This window comes from Manis pentadactyla, chromosome 5, assembly GCF_030020395.1.
Source record: "Manis pentadactyla isolate mManPen7 chromosome 5, mManPen7.hap1, whole genome shotgun sequence".
Classification (NCBI taxonomy): Eukaryota; Metazoa; Chordata; class Mammalia; order Pholidota; family Manidae; genus Manis; species Manis pentadactyla.
Genome location: NC_080023.1, coordinates 104565445 through 104586822, shown reverse-complemented (window position 1 = coordinate 104586822; position 21378 = coordinate 104565445).

The window sequence follows — 21378 nt, the reverse complement described above, 5'->3', positions numbered from 1 at the left end:
CAATGGAGGGATTTAAGAGCAGATGAGATGTAGGAGAAGAGAAGGTAAATAGATAGAAATAAGAGAAGAGGAATACAAAGAAGCTGAGGAACAGAGAGAAAAAAGAATCTCTAAGAATGAAAGAATATTGAGAGAACTGTGTGACCAAACCAAAAGGAACAATAGTCACATTATACGGGTACAAGAAGAAGAAGAAAAGAGAGAAAAAAGGATACAAAGTGTCACTGAAGACGTAATTGCTGAAAACTACCCCAATCTGGGGAAGGAGATAGTCTCTCAAGCCATGACGGTTCACAGATCTCCCAACAAAAGGGACCCAAGGAAGACAACATCAAGACATATAATAAGGAAAATGGCAAAGATCAATGATAAAGACAGACTTTTAAAAGCAGCCAGAGAGAGAAAAAAGATCACATACAAAGGAAAACCCATCAGGATATCATCAGACTTCTCAGCAGAAACCTTACAGGCTAGAAGGGAGTGGCATGACATATTTAATGCAATAAACCAGAAGGGCCTTGAAACAAGAATACTCTACCCGGCAAGGTTATCATGTAACTTTGAAGGATGGATTAAGCAATCTTCACATAAGCAAAAGCTGAGATAATTTACCTCCCACAAACCACCTCTACACTGCATTTTGGAGGGACTTCTATAGATGGAAGTATTCCTAAGGCTAAATAGATGTCACCAAAGAGATAGACAGAGAGTACAGAATATGATTCAAAACATTCAAAGAATGAAGGAGGAAGAAAAAGGAGGAATAAAAACAACCTTTAGGTTGTGTTTATAATAGAATATGAAGTGAGTAAAATTAGACTGTTAGATAGTAAGGGAACTACCCTTCAACCTCTGATTAACCATGCATCTAAAGCAGGCAATGGCAATAAGTACATACCTATCGATAATCACCCTCAATGTAAATGGTCTGAATGAACCAATCAAAAGGCACAGAGTTACTGAATGGACAAAAAAAACAACAGCCATCTATATGCTGCCGACAAGAGACTCACTTCAAACCCAAAGACGTACACAGACTGAAAGTAAAGGGATGGAAAAGGATATTTCATGCAACTAATAGTGAGAAGAAAGCAGGTGTTGCAGTACTTTTATCAGACAAAATAGACTTCAAAACAAAGAAAGTCACAAGAGACAAAGGACATTACATAATCATAAAAGAGTCAGACCAGCCAGAGGATATAACTATCATAAATATCTATGCTCCCAAAACAGAATCACCTACATATGTGAAACAAATACTAACAGAATTGAAGGGGGAAACAGAATGCAATGAATTCATTTTAGGAGACTTCAACACACCACTCAATCCAAAGGACAGAGCAACCAGAAACAAAGTAAGTAAAGAGACAGAGGCACTAAACAACATACTAGAACAGATGGACCTAATAGATATCTACACAATAGTCCATCCAAAAGCAACAGGATACACATTCGTCTCAAGTGCACATGGAACATTTTCAAGAATAGACCATATACTAGCGCACAAAAAGAAACTCAGTAAATTCAAAAAGATTGAAATTGTACCAACCAGCTTCTCAGAACACAGAGGCATGAAAGTAGAAATATATTACGCAAAGAAAATGAAAAAAAACTCACAAACACATGGAGGCTAAACATGCTCCTAAATAATCAATGGATCAATGACCAAAAAAAAAAACACAGAAAGACCAAGTAATATATAGAAACAAATGACAGCAATAATTCAACAACGCAAAGTCTGAGGTATGCAGTGAAGGCCGTGCTAAGAGGAAAGTATATTGCAATACAGGCCTACCTCAGGAAAGAAGAACAATCCCATATGAACAATCTAAACTCACAATTAATGAAACTGGAAAAAGAAGAACAAATGAGGCCCAAAGTCACTAGAAGGAGGGACATAGTAAGGATTAGAGCACAAATAAATAAAATCAAGAAAAATAAAACAATAGAAAGAATCAATGAAAACAGGAGTTGATTCTTTGAGAAAATAAACAAAATAGATAAAACCCTAGCCAGACTTATCAAGAGATAAAGAGAGTCTGCACACATAAACAGAATTAGAAATGAGAATGAAAAAATCACTGCGGACACCACAGAAATACAAGAATTATTAGAGAATACTATGAAAAATTTAATGATAACAAACTGGATAACCTAAAAGAAATGAACAAATTTCTAGAAAAATACAATCTTCCAAAGCTGACCTAGAAAGAAAGAGAAATCTGAACAGACCAATTACCAGGAACAAAATGAAATTGGTAATCAAAAAACTACCTAAGAACAAAACCCATGAACCAGATGGCTTCACCACTGAATAATATCAAACATTTAGTTAAACACTGAAAGAAATCATTTTAAATCAACTCCTTCAGTCTGATAGTGAATCTTTGCTGCATTTCAAATTACAATAGTTTACTCTATTGGGGTAGGTATCTCACTTTCCTTCCCTGGATTCCCTCCTCCTTCTATCTGCTAAACGTGAGTGTCTCTTTGATACTCTCTTTGGCTGTTTGTTTTCTTTGCCATTTGGCACTCCCTGGAGATATTCTCAAGAAACTTCAATTCAGCTACTACTCAGAACCAGGTTGCTCCACTCCTACAACTCAATAGCAAAAATGCAAACAGCCTGAAGAAAGAATGGGCAAAGGACTTCAATAGACATTTCTCAAAAGAAGACATACAAAATGGCTAACAGGTCAAGAAAAGGTGCTCGAAGGTCATTAATCACCAGGGAAATGCAAATTAAAACCACAATTAGATAACACGTCACACCCACTAGGATGGCCATTATCAAAAAGATAAAGAATAACAAGTGTTGGAGATCTTGTAGAGAAGTACGCACCCTGGTACACTGTTGGAGGAAATGTGAAATGGTGCAGCCATCATGGAAAATTGTACGATGGTTCCTCAAAAAAATGTAAATACAACTGCCATATTATTCAGCAATTTCACTTCTAGACATGTATCCAGAAGAAATCAGATCCTGATGTAATATTTACACTTTCATGTTCACTGTAGTATTTTTCACAATAGCCAGGTTATAGGAACAATCTAAATGTCCATCAACAAATGAATGGTCAAGAAAATGTGGTACATACATACAATGGAATATTATTCAGCCTTAAAACAAGAAAGAAGTCCTGCCATATACAACAACATGGATGAACTGGAGAAAATTTTGATGAATGTGAAATAAGCCAGTCAAAGGAGGACAAATACTGTGTGATTCCACTTATATGAGATGTCTAAAATAGTCAGTCACAGAAGCAGAAAGTAGAGTTGTTAGGCAGAAAGACAGATGAGCAGGATGAAAAGAGGGTGGGGCCCACCAAGAACTCAGGGAGTTAAGCAGATTAAGCCAGAGAGCTAGAAAGGACTCAGGCCCTTTGCAATGTGAGTTCATTCCACATGCTCTGAATCTGTGCTGGTCTTGAGACTTCCTCTAGCTAATGCAGGTGAAATATGACAGAGACGAGGGACAAGCATTATGAGCAATTTTCCTAAAACATGATGAGATGAGCATAATAAGAACAGGAGAGACTTATCTTAAGGCAAGACAAACAGTTCTAACTGATGTGTTTGAAATTCTTGGGAGTAGCCACTATCTTAGAAAGGAACAAAGGTTTGTCCTACAGAATTACCTAGAGGACGGGTTATAGACAATGACATAGTGTCTCTCATCAGAGAGAATCATGAGATGAGACCTCCTGACAAGCCTACGCCCCCTGACCCTTTACCTGTATCCCATTCTTGAAAGCCTTACAAGACAGAACCCTAAGCCCTTAAGTGTACCTTCTTCTCTCTGAGGTTGCCCACACTGCCCTTCCATGGAGTGTGTATTTTCAAAAGACTTTTTACTGTTCAACTTATTACACTTTGTCTCTGCGCTCTGCCAGTGATACCTTCGACACTATGCTGTTCCATTCCACTTTCCAGATTTTAAGTGTAAGTCTTTACTCTCTGTCCTTCTCTAGATAAGCAAGTAAACCTGCCTTTATATACCTTGACTCTAGCCGGTTCCTCCCTTACAGTATATTCGAATAAACCTTTCATTCTGCTTCACTACTGTGTCTCTGCCCTTCAATTCTTTGTTGTGGCAGGGACAAGAACCGAGAAAAACAAACATCACCCCAACAGAATGGTGGTTGGCAGGGGCTAGGAGGAAAGGAAAATGGGGAGTTGTTATTAAATGGGTATAAAGTTTTACTTATGCAGGATGAATAAATTCTAGGGATGTGCTGTACAACACACTGCCTGTAGTTAACAAAACTATTACTGTACACTCAAAAATTTGTTAAAAGAGGGTAGATCTCATGTTAAGTATTCTTACCACAAGGAATAAAATTAAAAAGAATCAGATTACTCCCAAGTTTATGTCTTCAATCCATTTGTCACTCTGTTCTCCATACTCTTACAAATGCCTTTCAGTCATTTGCAGATGTATATATAAGTCCCTCAGCCTTACCATAGCTGATGAACCTCATCATCTTCTGCACAAAACTTAGTTCTGAAACATACATTCTTTATCCTGGTGAAAGGCACCACCCAGTTCCTCCTCCTCTCTCCCCTACGTTGGATTTTTACTTCAGCATGTTGATAGTTCTGAAACATCTCTTACTCTGGCTCCTCTTTTTCCACACAATTATATTTGCCTTAATTCAAGCACCCTTCATCTCTCAGTGCACACTGCAATAACCAGTATTCCAGCCTCCACTCTCTTCTATGGTCTCTCCTTCATTCTGCTCCCAGACACATGTACCTAGACTGACAATCTAATCCCATTACTCCCTTGATTAAAATATCTCAATGTGCACCAACCCCTCCAAAGGAAAAGCCCAAAGATGTCTCTTATGTTGTGATTTCGGCCTACCTGTACAGTCTCACCGCCTACTCTAAACATCTTTAATTGCCTTTTTCCTTTAAACTGACATGATTCAGTTCTCTATATCTCTGCTTATATTATTCCCTCTGTACAATTATTTTTCTCTTTTTGCCCTTCATGCCATTATTCTCTATGCTTTATCTTTCATCCATCGGTATCGGCTGAAGAGTAATCCTTTCTTGGAATCCTGTGTTTTTTTGAGGTCTTTCCTGCACAAACTGCTCACAGAAGCATCAGATCTCTGGACACTGGTTAGAAATGCAGAATCCCAGGTCTACCCCAAACCTACTGGGTCCCCTCCAGGGGGTTCTGTGGATGTGAGAGTTTGAGAGGCACTGTGCTAGATCAGAGCTGCTCCTGGCACAGCACCGTTAGCAGCAGGTGGGACCTTCCTGCACATGCAAATCACAATCTAATTAAAGAAGTGTACCCAGAACATATAAAGGGTTCCCAAAACTCAGTGATAAACATGCACACTTTCTTAATGGTCAAAAGATTCGAACAGACATTTCACAAAAGAAAATATACACATGGGAAACAGGCACATGAACAGATGTTGTACCTAATTAGTCATTAAGAAACCACCTTGAGCTATCACCAAACTGTCCAAATGGAAATAACGACAAAACCTGAAAATACCTAACGCTACTGGCAAGAACGTGGAGCAACAGGAATTCTCATACACTGCTGGCAGGAACGCAAAAAGGGTGCAGCCATTTTGGAAAGGAGGTTGTCTGTTTCTTATAGTGTTAAATATGTAATCAGCATATTACCCAGCAACCAGACTGCTCAGATTTACCCAAGTGAAATAAAACCTATGTTTGGACAAAAGCTGTAGATAAATGTTAACGGCAGCTAGCTTCATTCATGATCTCTAAATAAACAAACCTAAATGTCTTTCTACTGGTGAATGACTGAGCAATTGTATTTCACCAACACAATGGAATATACAGAGCAAGAAAAAGAAATGAACTTGGATACACTCAAGAATATACATAAACTCAAATTTATTATGCTAAGTGGAAGAAGCTAGACTCGAAAGGCTACACATTATTTCATTCATATGACATTTGGGAAAAAGCAAAACCATAGTATGTACAAGAGATTGGTAGTTGCCAGGACCTGGGTGTACAGGGAGGGGCTGACTACAAAGGAGCACGGAGAAATTCAAGAGGATAACGAACTGTTTTACATCTTGGTGTACATTTCTGCTTTTGGTGGCAAGGTGGCTGCTTATATGACTCTCTGCTTTTGTCAAAATTCACAGAACTGTACATTAACAAGAACTGATGTTAATATATGTAAGTTATACTTCATCAGAATATGAAAAAAGTTGTATTTTACACGTACCTATATGCTATACTCATATATTCAAAAAGGCCAATTTTTTCACTTGCTAACATTTCTGAAATTCTGAGTTATTTTATAATGAATGGCATTTAACATCATATCATAGTTCCAAAGGATGGCATTTCTTCTTATTGGAACATACTAAGATAATGGTGTCTCCCAATCAGTTGTGTCTTAGATCTGATGAAATATGGCATGCACGTGTACTTTAACTTATTAAGTTACACATGCTTACTTTAGAAAATGTGTGAAAGACAGGAATGTAAAGAAAAAAGTAAAATTAGTCAATAATTCTAAAGTTTGTAGCATTACATCTTGTGTGTGGTCTATTTTATTGTCTCTTTACTATGCACACATATTTACATTTATAATTTAAAACATTTTTGCATTTAAAAAATTAGGTAATTTTAGCTTCTATCACCTCTATCACAGAATAACTGAGGTGACACTGGACTACATCTCTCACCTCTCTTATCTGCGGTTTACTCACATGACATCTGACTTGGCCTTCATGGTTAGTGGACTAAACATCTTCAAACTATTTTATGCACTTACACCTAAAATTTTTTTTAAAAAGCTATATACTCCCTCACACATTTTTAGTTGGCGTAAAATATTTTCTCAGATCATTAAGTAGATGGAACTTCTCCAATATTGAGAATAAAAGTTACTTTGCTCCTTTAATAGTGTCTAATAGAGTTTAAATATCATAAATATGTGATACCCATTCCCCCAAAATACATGATATACGCTGTTGCGAAATGATAAAAATTAACATATTTCGGTTTTTTATTTGAACATGTAATTCCATGCCATGGAATTTTACAAAAATATAAAATATTTTATATTGGAAGCCTTTAATTGATCATTTTGTCATTCTCTTCTATACCAGAAGTATGCAAAGCAATTTGAAATGTTTTCTTCCTAGTGACCAAAAGACTTCAAATGTTTTAAATTTTCTTCTGGGTTGAGTTATCATTACAACTATTATTAATTTCTAAGTAATAGAATGAACATGTTACAAATTTTGGTAACTAATCATTAAACATTTAATTTTATTAGAAGTATAAATCTTAATGAGACAAATGGCTACTTTTTCCCAACTAGTTCAACTATTTATGAATAGACAAGATTACTCATGAACAAATGCCAGTTTTTTATTTTTAGAGTTGGAAATACTAAGTAACTTAATTCATACAAATAAGTAGATAGCAAACACTGACACCCATTTCTTTGAACTCTTCCAGATTCATGAGCAAAAAAGTAGAGTCACTTAATAAGCTGTTACTAAGGGGTCCTTTTTATTGTTTCAAGTAAACAGCTGAAAACTCAATTAGGTTCCCATTCAATTTTATAGAAAGCAAAAAAATTAAGACCTGTTTGACTTGCAGATGTATTTTTATGCATTATTTTGAAATATAAATCATATGTACCTTCTTCAAATTCTCTTGTCCACCTCATCCATTTGGTTTTGGTCACCAATTTATTTACACAAAGTCAGTCCTTTACTTTCATATTTGGATGAAACACTGTACTCCCAGGCCTGGCACCTGGTTCTCTGAGGAGCCACCAAGGGCACAGCCCTGAGGGCTGGGAGGGCTGATGACGACAGAGGCAAGCCTGGGCCAGTGGGAAGAGGCCCTGGGAGGGGCTGAGGAGAGGACGACCTCTCCTCTCTCTCTCTCGTTTATGAGCTACTCTGAGTAGAAGTTCCTCTTTTAATTCTTCCAGAAAAGCCCAAAAGGTACTTTTCTTTTTGCTACACGACGATGAAATTGTGACTGCTAGTGTCTTGCTGTGATTCAGTGTGGTAATCAGCACAGCAAGACAGGTTTCCCAGCCTCACCCGTCCTTTCCCCCTACTTTCACTGCCTTAGTCTTATACGTCCCAAGTACAGTGTTAGGCTTCTCAAGAACTGTAGAAGGCTTGATTGACTTTTTACCCTGCTTGTGAGCTCCTAAGTGAACTGCCACAATTTCACACGTGCTGAGAGAAGACACCAGGCTCCTCTGTCAGAGACAAAGGACGACATCACTGACAGCACAGCAGGCAGTGTTAGCTCTCTGTTTACATTGGCTTCCCGTGCTCACCAGCTCACATGGGGGTACTGCACACACAGCAGATCTGTGTTATAGCTGAGAAACCATGAGCTTGGGAACTTTCGCTATTTTAAAGGCATTGGTACAAAACCTGTCAAACCTCATCCCCACAGGAAAGTATTACCATTACCATCTTGGTCAGAAAACAAATCTGTCTTCTGCAACCAGGGTGCTGACATTCCTACCTTCTAAGGCTGTCTGCTACACAAACATCCTTCAAAACATAATCTGGGACAAAAGCAGTCACGACTGTGTACAGCACTACAGAGCATTGCTCCTCAAGGAGTCTTTCATCTTTACCTGTGGAGACACTTTCTAAAGGACCTAAATTATGATACACCATCATTTTCTCAGTTTCTGGGTATTTTCCAACACTTCTGGATCCTCATTTCACCCTTTTGCACTATTCCATGCTGTGGGGGCTGAACTGCAAGGCCCTTTTACCTTCCCTTGTGTTCAGCCAATGAGACCTAAGAGTAGTTTTACCCCTTGCTCCTACCCTGCTAGGTCTTGGTGCTGGCCTCCTTCAGGTGGCAACTGATGTGAGAGCTGGAGTATATTTTATCCTTTGTCAAAAGGACATAGAAAATATATTTTTTAATTATCGAGTAAGATGAGGATTAACGTTAATTAGAATAAATCTTTAACAACATGACTTAAAAAAGATTTTAATTACTTTAGTGAAAAATATACAGTGACTTTGAAAGAGATCACATTAAAGTTTTATCTGGAGATTTTTCCCAAAATATTTTTTAAAGTTTGCTATTTCCAGAAAATACTGAATTACATTTTTAAGAAAAGCTTTCCTACTTTATATACTTGAGCTGTTCTTTGGTGCTGTCCAATACTAGAGAATTATTACTGAGAATAGTGGAAAAGGAATTCCATTACTTAAACATTTAAAAAAGTTCATTTGCAAGCATTTAATATTTGTTACTGATGCTCCTTCTTTTTTCCTCAGCGTACTCTTCCTCAGTAGCCATGAATTTTTGGAAATAGAGGAGACTAAAGAAGCAAACTTGATTAAAGAAAAATTGATATTACTCCCTTACTCTCTACACCACGTATCTGAACTCATCACATTATTAAGAGGAAAATATACCAGATTTACCACTAGGTTTTATCCTTAACAGAAATACGTATAAATTTTAAAAAGACTCAAGCCCCCTACATTCGCGCTGCTGTGATTAATCATTACAAAGCCTTCCCCTTTGATAGACACCTAGATTGATTTGCCATTCAGGCCATTCACCTTAATAAGATGTAAGACGAGGATGAGGAATTTGCATATCCTTTATGAGGTGGGACTTGGGTTTTGGGAACTCAGTGTGGTTTCCTGGCACATCAATTTTGGGGAAAAACTATATAAGGAAGTATTGGGAAATGTATTGTCATAAAGCCATCCATGCTTAGGTATTTTGTAAAGCTGATTATGGACTCACAGGTTGATGAGTATGTACTCACCATGCTAGATTGTACTTCTAAACATTGGGAGGCTTGCAAAAAGCTTATAAAAATCTTAAATTATCAAGTTCCTGTTTCACAAAAGCTCAAAGTTACCTCAGTAAAAGGATAAAATCTATTCTTAACGTCCTATTGAAAAATATAATACAGAGAACATAATGTTTTAAACCAAAAAAGGGGAGCAACCTGAGGAGTCAATCCATATCACCCTACCATATTTCTCAGGCTCAAAGTTCGTTTGGCCCTCCATTGCTCCCTTAATTCTCTGTCCAGCTATCTGTGTGCCGATGTACTGTGCTTGCTGGGGCAGCATGTCTTCCTCACGTGTTAGAACCGAGCGCGGATCGATGAGCCCATTATCCTGATCTCTTCTAGGGCATATTCTCAACTCTCCAAGACTGAGTCCACAAAACCTAAATGTTGTACACCCATCTCTTTTGTTCATAGGCTGTGAGAAAATGCATTAGAGAAACACAAAGCAAGCTCCTCTTTTTGCCACCCTGAAGGACAGAGCACCAACTATATTCAAAGCACTATGAAAATCCTGCCTAATTATCAGTTCTTTAAAACATAGGTATATTTTAACCTAATTGCTTTTATTGCATTGATGAACTGTTAATGAAAGTTGGCATGTTTCAGAGGTTCAAGGTTGTAACTCTAGGGAGAGGAAACCCTGGGGCAATGTACCTCTAAAAGCAAAATCAGTCAAAGGGACAAATGAAGTTTAAAACCTTTTTCACTGCTTACAAACTGCAGTCCGCGGCCCTCTCTTTCCTGCTCAGGCAGAAGTAAACAAGACTTGCCCCTAAGGTCTCAGGTTCAGATAAGCCCTTGGTTGCCCAGGTAATTACCCATTGATATGGAGATGAATGACTCTCCACCCCTGAGGAACACCTGTTGATATGAAAATGCACTAAAGCCAGGCAAGATATTCTGGAAATATTACAATTTTACCCACAGGCCACCCCTCCAGAAATCTTGCCTTACAATCTACTCGTTTCCCCTCTTCTGCAGTGGTCCCTCAGTGAGGACTGGACCATCATGACCAGACTAATGACATACAAAAGCAGCAGCAATAAAATCATGATAATCCTCAAGCTGGAGGACTCAGCTAGGTTCAAAGTCCTATGTAGATTAAGTCCACAGCTCCCCCATTCCATGGGCGGGCAGTCGCTGAAGAGGTAGAGGGTTCAGAGCAATGGTCACGTGGCAGCTGCAGCCAGGAGGCGCATCCAGGCCACAGGGGCTGTAGAAGAAAATAACCTTAAGGGCAGTAAGACACATGTTTTAATGATGCCAGCATAGGCAAATTCTTGTCCATCAGGTAGGATACATGCAAGAGAGTGGTCCTGTGATAAAAAAGTGGCAGGAATGGAATCTCATTCTCGTCTAGTATACCAGATTTTCACCCCTCTCGCTGTGGGAGTTACAGATGGGTCAATATATAGGGCTATGGGAGGTATATGCACTGGCCATAAAGATCAAATAAAACTTACCCATATGATGCTAGTGATGCCTGGACATTTTGAGAATACTGTCTTGATATTTGTGGGCCACTCTGCTGTTACTCCTTGAACACACATGAGACCAGCTTCCAGGCCTTTTCGTCAAGGTGCCGGGTGGGCCAGCCATCGCTGGTCCATGTTTCGGAATGTTCAGGGCCATGTCCATTTAACAGTATCTCCGGGGTTTAATTCAGTAGGGGTTGACAGCAGGATGTCGCTCTCCTGGCCACATCCTGGCTTCAATATCTCTTCTTTGGTTTGCACATACAATTGTACAGGAAAGGCAGCAATATGTGTTAGCATGTCCACAGGGCTCAAGGCTCCTTTTCGGGGCTTCCTATTCAAATGCTGTGGTACTGTCCGTAGGCAAACTGATCAGCCCCATAGACTATTGGTGTCCAACTTCACACCAGATTTCAACAAACCACTGTCCCTCTCTATCATGCCTGCCCCAGTAGGGTTATATAGTACATGAAATTTCCACTTTATTCCTAATTGCTGCACCCATCCTTGTAATGCATGTCCAGTAAAGTGGGTGCCCAGATCACTCTCAATCACCTGCAGCCAGCCATAGGCTGCAAAGAGACGCCCTAGGCCCCTCCTGGTGGTTTGCTGATCTGCATGACATGAAGGAAAAGCAACCAATAGTCCAGTAGCCGTGTCCACACAAGTCATGGCATACCGATGTCCTTCTGATATGGGCAGAGGCTCAATATAGCCTATCTGCCACCTGACAAGGGGTATTGATCCCCTTAATATCGTCCCATGATGCTGTGTGACTCGGTGCAAGTTCTTCTCAGAGCACCCAGGCACTGCTTCCGGGTTCTGCTGACTTCTTCAAAGGTCAATGGCAAGCTCCAGCGATGGGCTACAGACCACACTGTCTTCTGTCTTGCATGCAACTAACACTGACGTAATCATTGGGCTACATCAGAGGCACGCTTTCCTTCTAGTCAATGCGCCTGGGCCAATGTGTCTGATTCATCATTCCCTGGGAATGCCAAAGGCAAACGGCCAGTCACATGATATGCGGTAACTGTCTCAGTCTGACCAGAGGCCCACAGGTCTTGCCACAACTCTTGCCCCCAAAGGGAGTAATAACCGACCATCCAGTTGGCATGATACCATGTCGGTAGCCACAGGTCAAGCCCCAATAGGCAGACCATCTGTCAGTGCAGATGACTATGGGGGAAGGCTCCTAGGTGATCATGAGGCACATCTGCCCATAACTCAGCCCACTGGCTCTTCTTCCCCTCTCCAACCTCCATCCATATGGTCTCAGTCTTAATGGAAAGCAACAGCCCTCCACTTTGGGGGATGCCCACGACTAGAGCTGTCTGTATAACAAGCATCTTCAGGTATAGGGGCTGTTCCCTCCTGATAAGGACTCTCAGCTACCAATGGCTCAAAAGCAAGTTCTTCCTGCTTTCCATTGGAATAGGTCACTGGCCCCAGTAAGCACTGGAGTTCTCCACTTAATGGGGCTGGTAGAGAGGGCACAGTGCTGGTGTAAATATGTGCCCCATTTGGCCAGTGTAGGCATCAGTGCCACGCCACTCTGTGGCCTTTGGTTCCAGTCTTGAACCCACCTTGCAATGGGATAGGTACTTATTACCTTGGTCAGAGCTGTTCCAGTGATGGGCTCCATAGCCAGCAAGGCATAGCACACAGCAGGCAGTTGCTTCTCTTATAAAGTTGTACTGGACCTCTGCTCCTTTCCATAGTAGTGACCAGAAACCAACAGGTTAGCATGTCCAATCAAGCTGTGGCCAAAGACCCCATCCATAACCATCTTTGGTTACATGAACATCTAGCTCACAGGGCCTTGATGAGTCCATCACATTCAAGGCCTGCACGGCCTTGACTGCCTCCTTGGCAGCAGTAAAAGCAGCTGCACATGTCTCATCCCAGTCCCACCGGATGCCCTTTCATACCAACCGGTATAAGGGCTTCAGAATTTGTGCCAAGTGCGGGATAAACACTCTCCAGTAGCCGCAAAGGCCTAAAAACTCTTGTAAGACTGCAACAGCGACAGGGGTGGGGAAAGCCTGGATCTTGTCTATGACTGCTTCAGGAATAACTTTAGTCTTACCTGACCAGACAACCCCCAAGAATTTTACAGACAAACCAGGTCCCTGAACTTTGGGGCTGTTTACTGCCCATCCTTTTTCCTGTAGATGTTGCAATAGCCTAGAAACTGCCCCTTCTAAATCTGATACAGAATTATATGTGAGCGTAATATCATCAATGTAGTGATACAGCCACACCGTTTGCAGTTTCTTCCATGTGGCCACGTCCTGGGCTACCAGTCCCTGACAGATGGTGGTACTGTGGAGGTACCCCTGTAGAAGGACAGTGAATGTCCACTGCCAGCCTCCCACATGAAGGCAAACTATTCATGGCTTTCCTGTGGTATGTCAAGAGAGAAGAAAGCATTAGCAAGTTCTACTACATAAGGATATGTTCCCAGCTCATGGCTGAGGGTGTCCAGAATGTCTGCTATAGAGGGGACGGCAGCAGGCAAAGGGGGTGTGACTTTATTCAATTCCCTGTAGTCTGCGGTCATACACCAGGAGCCATCTGGCTTTTTCACTGGCCACACTGGGGATATTCTGGAAATATTACAGTTTTACCCACACAGGTGTATTGTACCATGTTTGATGGGTGGAGTCCACATTCAAAAATTCCAGATCTAAATTAGGATATATTTTAATTGTGCACCATTCCAAACCTCTTCAATCCCTCACTAGGATACACTGCCACCAGGTGGCAGGGGAATGCCGTCGTTTCATGAACTGAGCTACTTGGCAAAAACTCCTATTGTTAATTATTTTATTTGGTTTTCATTGTAATCTCGACTCAATGGAGAACAATATTGATAATGTGGTATTAATTAATAATTCTTAACAATAGCTAATATAAATTCCTATCCCCTTCTGTATCCTCATGGGATTTTAATTACACATCACTGTAACTCCAAACATTTTGTTTTCTGTTGCACTGACTGCAAGAGTGTGGTCTCTGGGGTTCCTAAAGACTCTTTCAGAGGTTTCACAAAGTCAAGAATATTTTCTTAATAGTGATAAGATATTATCTTCCCTCATCAATCTTATGCTGTCACAAGTGTACATAGAGTAGAGTTTTCCCAAGCTTACAGGTCATGAGATAAAATTATTCTGACATTAAAGGAATGTATTATTATTGTATGTTGGTATTTTAAATTTGCTTCATATCCAATGTGGTAAATATTGATAGATAAAAGGGAGACAGGGACTGTGGGCTTAGACAGAGTATAGTGACGCCCCCAGAATAGGCAAGGCAAGACCATCACAGTCAGAGCAATGTAACTACATGCAAAGAAACCCACTACCAAAACTCCGTGTTAAACATTAAGCTCTAGAGTCATTCTTAAGTGAGATCAGTTCGTATTTCCCAGATAAAGTATCTCAGCATAGCCCACGTTTTTATTATGCTAATCATTTGTAATCATGTGTAAGATTCACATTAGCATGCTAGAAGGCCCAGGCCTATATGCTGTTTTTCCTCCCTTAGACCTCATAAGGTGATTTGCAACCTAGGCACCTAACAGTGGCAAGCAAGCCCAGCCATAAACAGCACAGTAAAAGCAAGAAAGATTCCCTCTTAGGTTGCCTTTTAAACTCTTTAGCAAACAGACAATAATTCAGCCCACCTTGAGGGCAGGGCAGGCAGACTTGATTGATGATTGATATGCTTCCAGACCAAGAAAAGCTGCTATTCTGGGCAAGAAATCTGCAGTAAATTTCTTATGTTAATTTTGCAGAATTACCTGGAGGACTGATGAGAAAAGGCACTTAATGTCTCATCAAGGATGAACATTCTAAGACAACAAGTCCACACCCCTAAGCTCTTTATCACGTTCCCAAAAATCCTCAACTGCCTATAAAATCCCGAGACAAAGCACAACAATGGGTTCTCTTGTCCCCTCCTGGAGTGAGCCAGGAGCTCTGTCATCTCACTTTATCTCTAAATAAAAGTCTCTCCCTCACTCTTCTACCTTGAGTGTTTGCTAAGTTCATTCGTCAACTCTGCGAACAAGAACCCCGGCATCATAAGGAGTACTAAAAAAAACGTTCTCTGGGATCCTCAATAATTTTTGAGAGTCCTAAAGAAGTCCTGATATCAAAATAATTTGAGATTTGCTATTCCAGTTACACAGCTAGAATTAAAAGTTTATGTATTTTTCTCTCTCTCCTGAGGACAGGCATCTTGTCATATTCATCTTTGGAAGCAATCTCATTGAAAACCTAGCACAAACCGTGCATACTTGATACTCACTAAGAGTATACTGAAAAACAAATACTGATAGCGAAAACATGTTATTAGAATGAAACAGGTATTAATGGAGATGCTACACATTTTTTTAAGTTTACCCGTTAAAATTAAATAATAGAATACTCAAATATGTCTTTAGGCAAAAGCTTAAACCAAATATATTTTGGTCCCTCTCTCTCCAGTCTTTTACTATATTATTGAATAAAGTTGTCTTCTCTCCAAAAATCAAACATTAAAAAGATATTCTTCACATATGTCAGAATATATTTCCTACATATAAAGTTAAAATGTGTCTTCTTCCTCAGACATCAGTTCTCAGTTTTTATTCTAAAATTCTACTTTGTCACTTTTTAAAAATTAAAACACAACATAGCACTTTGCTGGTGAATATGATCTTGATGTCCTGTAAATATCTTTAATTCAAACTTTTTTTCAGTTAGCATACTTTAACATGGAGCATCATATTTTGATCACCCTTCTTTTCCCTATAAAAGTTACAAGGGTTTTACACAAATTTAAGTAAAATTATTAGAATCACTATGAGTTCTAATGTAAATATGTCAGAAACTATCAAAAGTGAACAGGAAGTCATGCTTTATTATGCATTGAGGACATAAGAAGTGTTTAAAATATCTGAAACAGAGACATCCTTATGGCACAATATCATGTGAAATCGATCCCTTGAAAAAGCAATTAGATGATATGAATAACTAGCATAATGAGAACAGACTTTCAACCACAGGCAGATACAACTTGCTCTGAGAAAACCTCTAAGCAGCAGCACAGCCAGGGAGGAACAGCCTTTTCGGGCTCCAAACCTACTTTCAGGAGAGGGTTGGGGATGACTCCTGACCATTATAGGTACAAATCTTCATTGAAATTATCAGCTGGTTTCACTCAATTCTTTTATCTAAAATACTAAAAAGGAATTCTTTACTTGGTCTCCCGTGTTAAAACACTGACAGTGACTGAATCCAAGCTATGGAGTGAGAAAAATATATAATAAAGTTTTCAAGAGTATGATTAAGTACAGGCGAAAATCTTATAAAAAATATTGTGTACTTCTGCCCATTCCTTCCATTCTTTCAAGCTAAGGAACAAGTTATTATACTCTCAACTTAAGGTGGGGGATAAGAAAACGTTTTCTAAATCGAAGAATCGCTTTTACTTATTTTTTTTTATCGCCCAGGTGTTTTACTGTAAATTAATTTCCTCTGTATTCCACACTATTCATATTTCATGAGACTCCCTAGAATTTTGTGGTGGTTGTTTAAATCAGGAATTGAAATAAGTACCAAGTATGCTTAGATTATTTAACTGCCATTGTTCTAAGTTTCAGTTTTTGGTAAAGATTCCCCATAAGTAATTTCTGTAGCTCTTGAGGTTTGTTCTTAGTTGTACAGAATTTAGTGAGCTTCTCACCCAGTATGTGCTATAAAGTCTTGCTGTTTTCTATATGTAACAACAAAACAGCAAAGCATATTGCCTGAAAATAGCTAAAGATTTTGTCATTTTTATGTGAAAACCTGTGAGGTGTTCCTGGATAGAAAATGCTGGGCCACGGTCTTTCTTTCCTGAATAGAAGCAAACCTCCTACACTGCGCAGCTCATGACAGGGTTCCCAGCTGGCCTCCCTGTGAGCCCATTCAGTGACCACTGCTTTTCTCCCGGCTCTGTAAAAAACAGAGGGCAGATCTCGCATATTTCCTCAACTTATTTGTGGGAAGCAAAATTCTAGTACTGACAATAAAGGGAGACTTAAGAATGTTTATTAACCAAATTTTTTAACTTCTCTACTCTCTGTATTTATGATTAACAGTAATCCTGTAATTGTAGTACCCCTTTACAATACCCAATTTCACCCAAGGGCAGAAGCAGGAATGAATCAGAGAGATACCCTATAAAAGTCAGGTGCTCTTTACCTTGTCCATTCTCTTCAAACCCTCTTATTGCTGTATGACAGAGAAGGCTGACTGAAGATTCGTATTTCCTCAAATCTCCTTTCATTTCCCTACTTTAGCCCCAAGCATCAAGAAACCACCCCAGATGTGATTTAGCGGAGTGGCCAAAAGTTACAGTAAGCAAGCCCGGCAGTGTCTCCCTGAGAGGAAGGAGGAACGGAGAGCAGTCATTCCGCCCTCAGACTGCAAATCACTCCTCATTCCTTCTGGATGTGTGTTCTCAGTAAGTGATTGGAAGGATGAACTGTCCAAATTCAAAGAGACAGGACGGGAAGGCACTAAAGGAGGATAAAACAAGCCATACGTGAATTAACAGAGATAATAAAGGCTGCTGACTGACTTGATAATATACTTTTGCTGTTTTAGTGCGGAGCTCTTTACGGGGAAGAAAATTAACCATTCTAACAAAATACTATGTGAATTCACTTAATACAAATGATGATGATGATGATTATAATTACAAAGATGGTGATGATAAAGGATGGTCTAACTCTGGTGGGAAAATACTCTCCCAGCCCGGGGCAAATTACCTTTGAAACCAAAATCAGTCAAAGGGATAAATAAATTGGAAGGAACCCATGTATTGCTTACAAGTCGTTGTCCACTTCTGCTCTCTGGTGTCTCCCACGACCCACTGCTAAAAGGGACCCCACCCAATCTCTCCGGTCCAGCTATGCCCTAGCTCCCCATGGAAACACCTACTGATATGGAGATGGACTAAGGCCAGGTGAGAGATTCTGGAAATATTACAATTTTACTCATAGATGGTTAATATAATTAAAGTACTTTTTATCAGAGAGTTAAGTTACATGCCTATGTCCACAAACAGAATTTTCTTTTCCCTATCCTTCATCTATTTCTCAGTTCTTGAGTATATTCATTTATGTGTTCAAAGCAATAAATAATGAGTTTATTTCATGCAAGGTTATTAAATATGAAATACAAATACATAAAATGATTTTTATGAAAATACCTTCCTGGCTGTAACATGTTATGCAAATGTGTATTATTATTATTTACAACCAAAAAGATTTATGTGCTTTTAACACAGTAAATTTTACTCCTCTTTTGGGCCTAGGTTGGTCTGGTTCATAAGCAGATACTGATGTTATCTGTATCCCTGGGGAAGATGATAGCATCTCCAGAGAGTGATACTGGCAGATACCACAGGCAGATACTGATAACCAGAAAGTCTCTGGAGTAAGGTTGCCATTACGAGAGCCCATTCCTGAGTGCATTGAAGCTAATAGCTACAAAAGGGAGTGCAACATCTCTGACACCAAATGTCATGGTGTATTTTTTCCCTGCACATATGTGTAACATTAAAAATATTACACACAGCAGTAACAGCAGTGTAACTTCATTTGGGTACCCAGACCCAATTCCAGTGTGTGTGGGTATGTGGGAAGGGGTCTTCCCACATGTATTTACACCAAGGAATTCTTGAACACCAGCACGGTGTTGGATAAGTTAACTCAATTCTGATGCTATCTGCCTGGAAGACAGCACCAGATTCCCAGTTTAAAGGCTCCGTCCTAAAAGACTGCCCTCCACCCCCCACTCCAGACACCGGTCACAAGCCCCAGGCAAGTTCCCTGTGCTTCTGGCCTACTGGCTACAGACTGTGGAGTTTCCCACAACCTGCCCCTTAGGTTCCATTAATTTGCTAGAGCGGCTCACAAAACTCAGGAAAACACATTTACCAGCTTAATAAAGGATATCATAAAAGATACAAGTTAACAGCCAGATGAAGAGAGACATAAGGCAAGGTCCCAAATAAAAGAGCTTCTATCCTTGTGGAGTTTGGGGTCTGGCTCAGTGGCACGTGGAGGTGCTCTGGTTCCTCAAGCATAGAAGCTCTCACGGACCAAGGAGCAGGATCCAACCGAGCAGAGCACAGAGAGTGAGAGAGCTCCTCTCATGGGTTCTGTGACGGCTTCGCTGCCTAGTCGTGATTGACTGAATTATTGGCCATTGGCTGATTCAGCTTCCAGCCCCTGCCCTAGGGTGGGTGTCTAAAAGTCTCTCATTAACATGACAAACCACCTGTTTCGCCTTTAAGACTCTTTAGTGTTTTCAGGAACTGTGGATGAAGACCAAATATACCTGGAAAATATATATTTGGTCATAAGAACAAACAAATATATATTTCTTACAACTCACTATGTCACAGGAAGAATCACAGACATAGGCAAGAATGAAATCTATGAGTATCATCTATGAGTATCAAATCCAGGTCTCTATAATACTCAACTCTTGTCTAAAGAGCAAGGTATAACAGAAGAGACCAGCATATTGGGACTAGATTGGTATGCATTACTACAGGTGTGAGATTTTACCCAATTACCAGTTAGGAAGGTCACCTGAACCTACTTCATAAACAATGGTAGAAGATATGGGACTCCTGAGTCAGGAATAAAGGACATTTTATTCATCCCAGGAAGCAGCAGGGGCATCTGCTTCCCTTGCTTTGTGAGTCCTAATATGGTGATGTGCAGGAGGGGTCCGATGGGTGCTCACATACACAGTAGGTGGTGTTACCAGGAAAAACACCGATGTTGCAGAGCCCACCATTTTACAGCAAGAAGTAAGCAAGCCTGCCCTTTGTCTCAGAGAGAACATACTTCATTTCTCAAGGTGCTCCCTGAAAACGAAAGCCCTAAGAATGGTCCAGGTCAAAAGTAGTGATGACCTTGCATTCATGGTACACCCAGCAAGCTGTGAGAAGCATGAGAGAGTCATGAGACGTATCTCCCAACAAGTACTCAGAACACATCAGGCCACTGTGTCAGTACAAAGCAAAAGGACACTAGAATCCCACTTTTTGGTAGCACTGGCTAGTGGATTTGATGATGACTTAAAATAGTCATCTTTCAACCTAAGGTGTATATTAGAATTGGACCATTTTAAATCCACATCCTAGAGATTCTGATTAAATTGGTGTGTCCTGTGGTTTGCCATGAGTATTTTTAAAAAGTGATGCTACTGTACAAAGTTGAGACTCCCCATCTGACAGCCCATGTGGGGTTCAAGTATGTGTTTCCATCTTCCCCAATGAGAAGAATCATGTACGGCAATGGTTCTCAAGCTTTAACATGGATTAGAATCATTTGGAGGATTCTAAAACACAGATTACTAGGTTCCAACACGACAGTTTCTGATTCAGTCGGTGTAGGATGAGGCCTGAGAATCTGTAATTTCAACAAGTTCCCTGGTGATGCTAATGCTGCTGGTCTGGAACCCCTTGAGAACCACTGATTTAGAGCAGTGTCTTTCAAGCTTGCATGAATACCTGGAATTCTTATTAAACTCAGATTTTGATTTAGTAAGAAAGCAGTGGATTCCCAGAGTCTACAGTTCTAACAAGCTGCCAGAAGATGCTAGCTAGTGCTGCTGGTAGACCGTCCGTATTGTGAATAGCAAGGATATGGGGTTCCATACCATATCCTTTAGCAACCTTCACCCTATGCTTCTACTACATCCAACCACTCTCATCTCATTTTATATTTTAGCCAACCTACATTTGTGTTAAAAAAAAAAAAGATCATTGTTTTTCTTGCATTGCAACGCATATTCCAGACATTTTGCCATAAATATCCTATGCGCGGAGAACAGCTTTTTGTTCCCACAATAGATGATTCCCATCTGTTGCACATAACAACTATTTCATCATCATCATCCAGAACACCGTCCTCAAGTATTTCCTTTTAGTCACTAGCCAGAATCCCAGACCTCAGCCCCAAGAGTACATTTGTGCAATGCCTGTGCACACCTCTGTTTATAGCATCCATGGCTAGCTTGT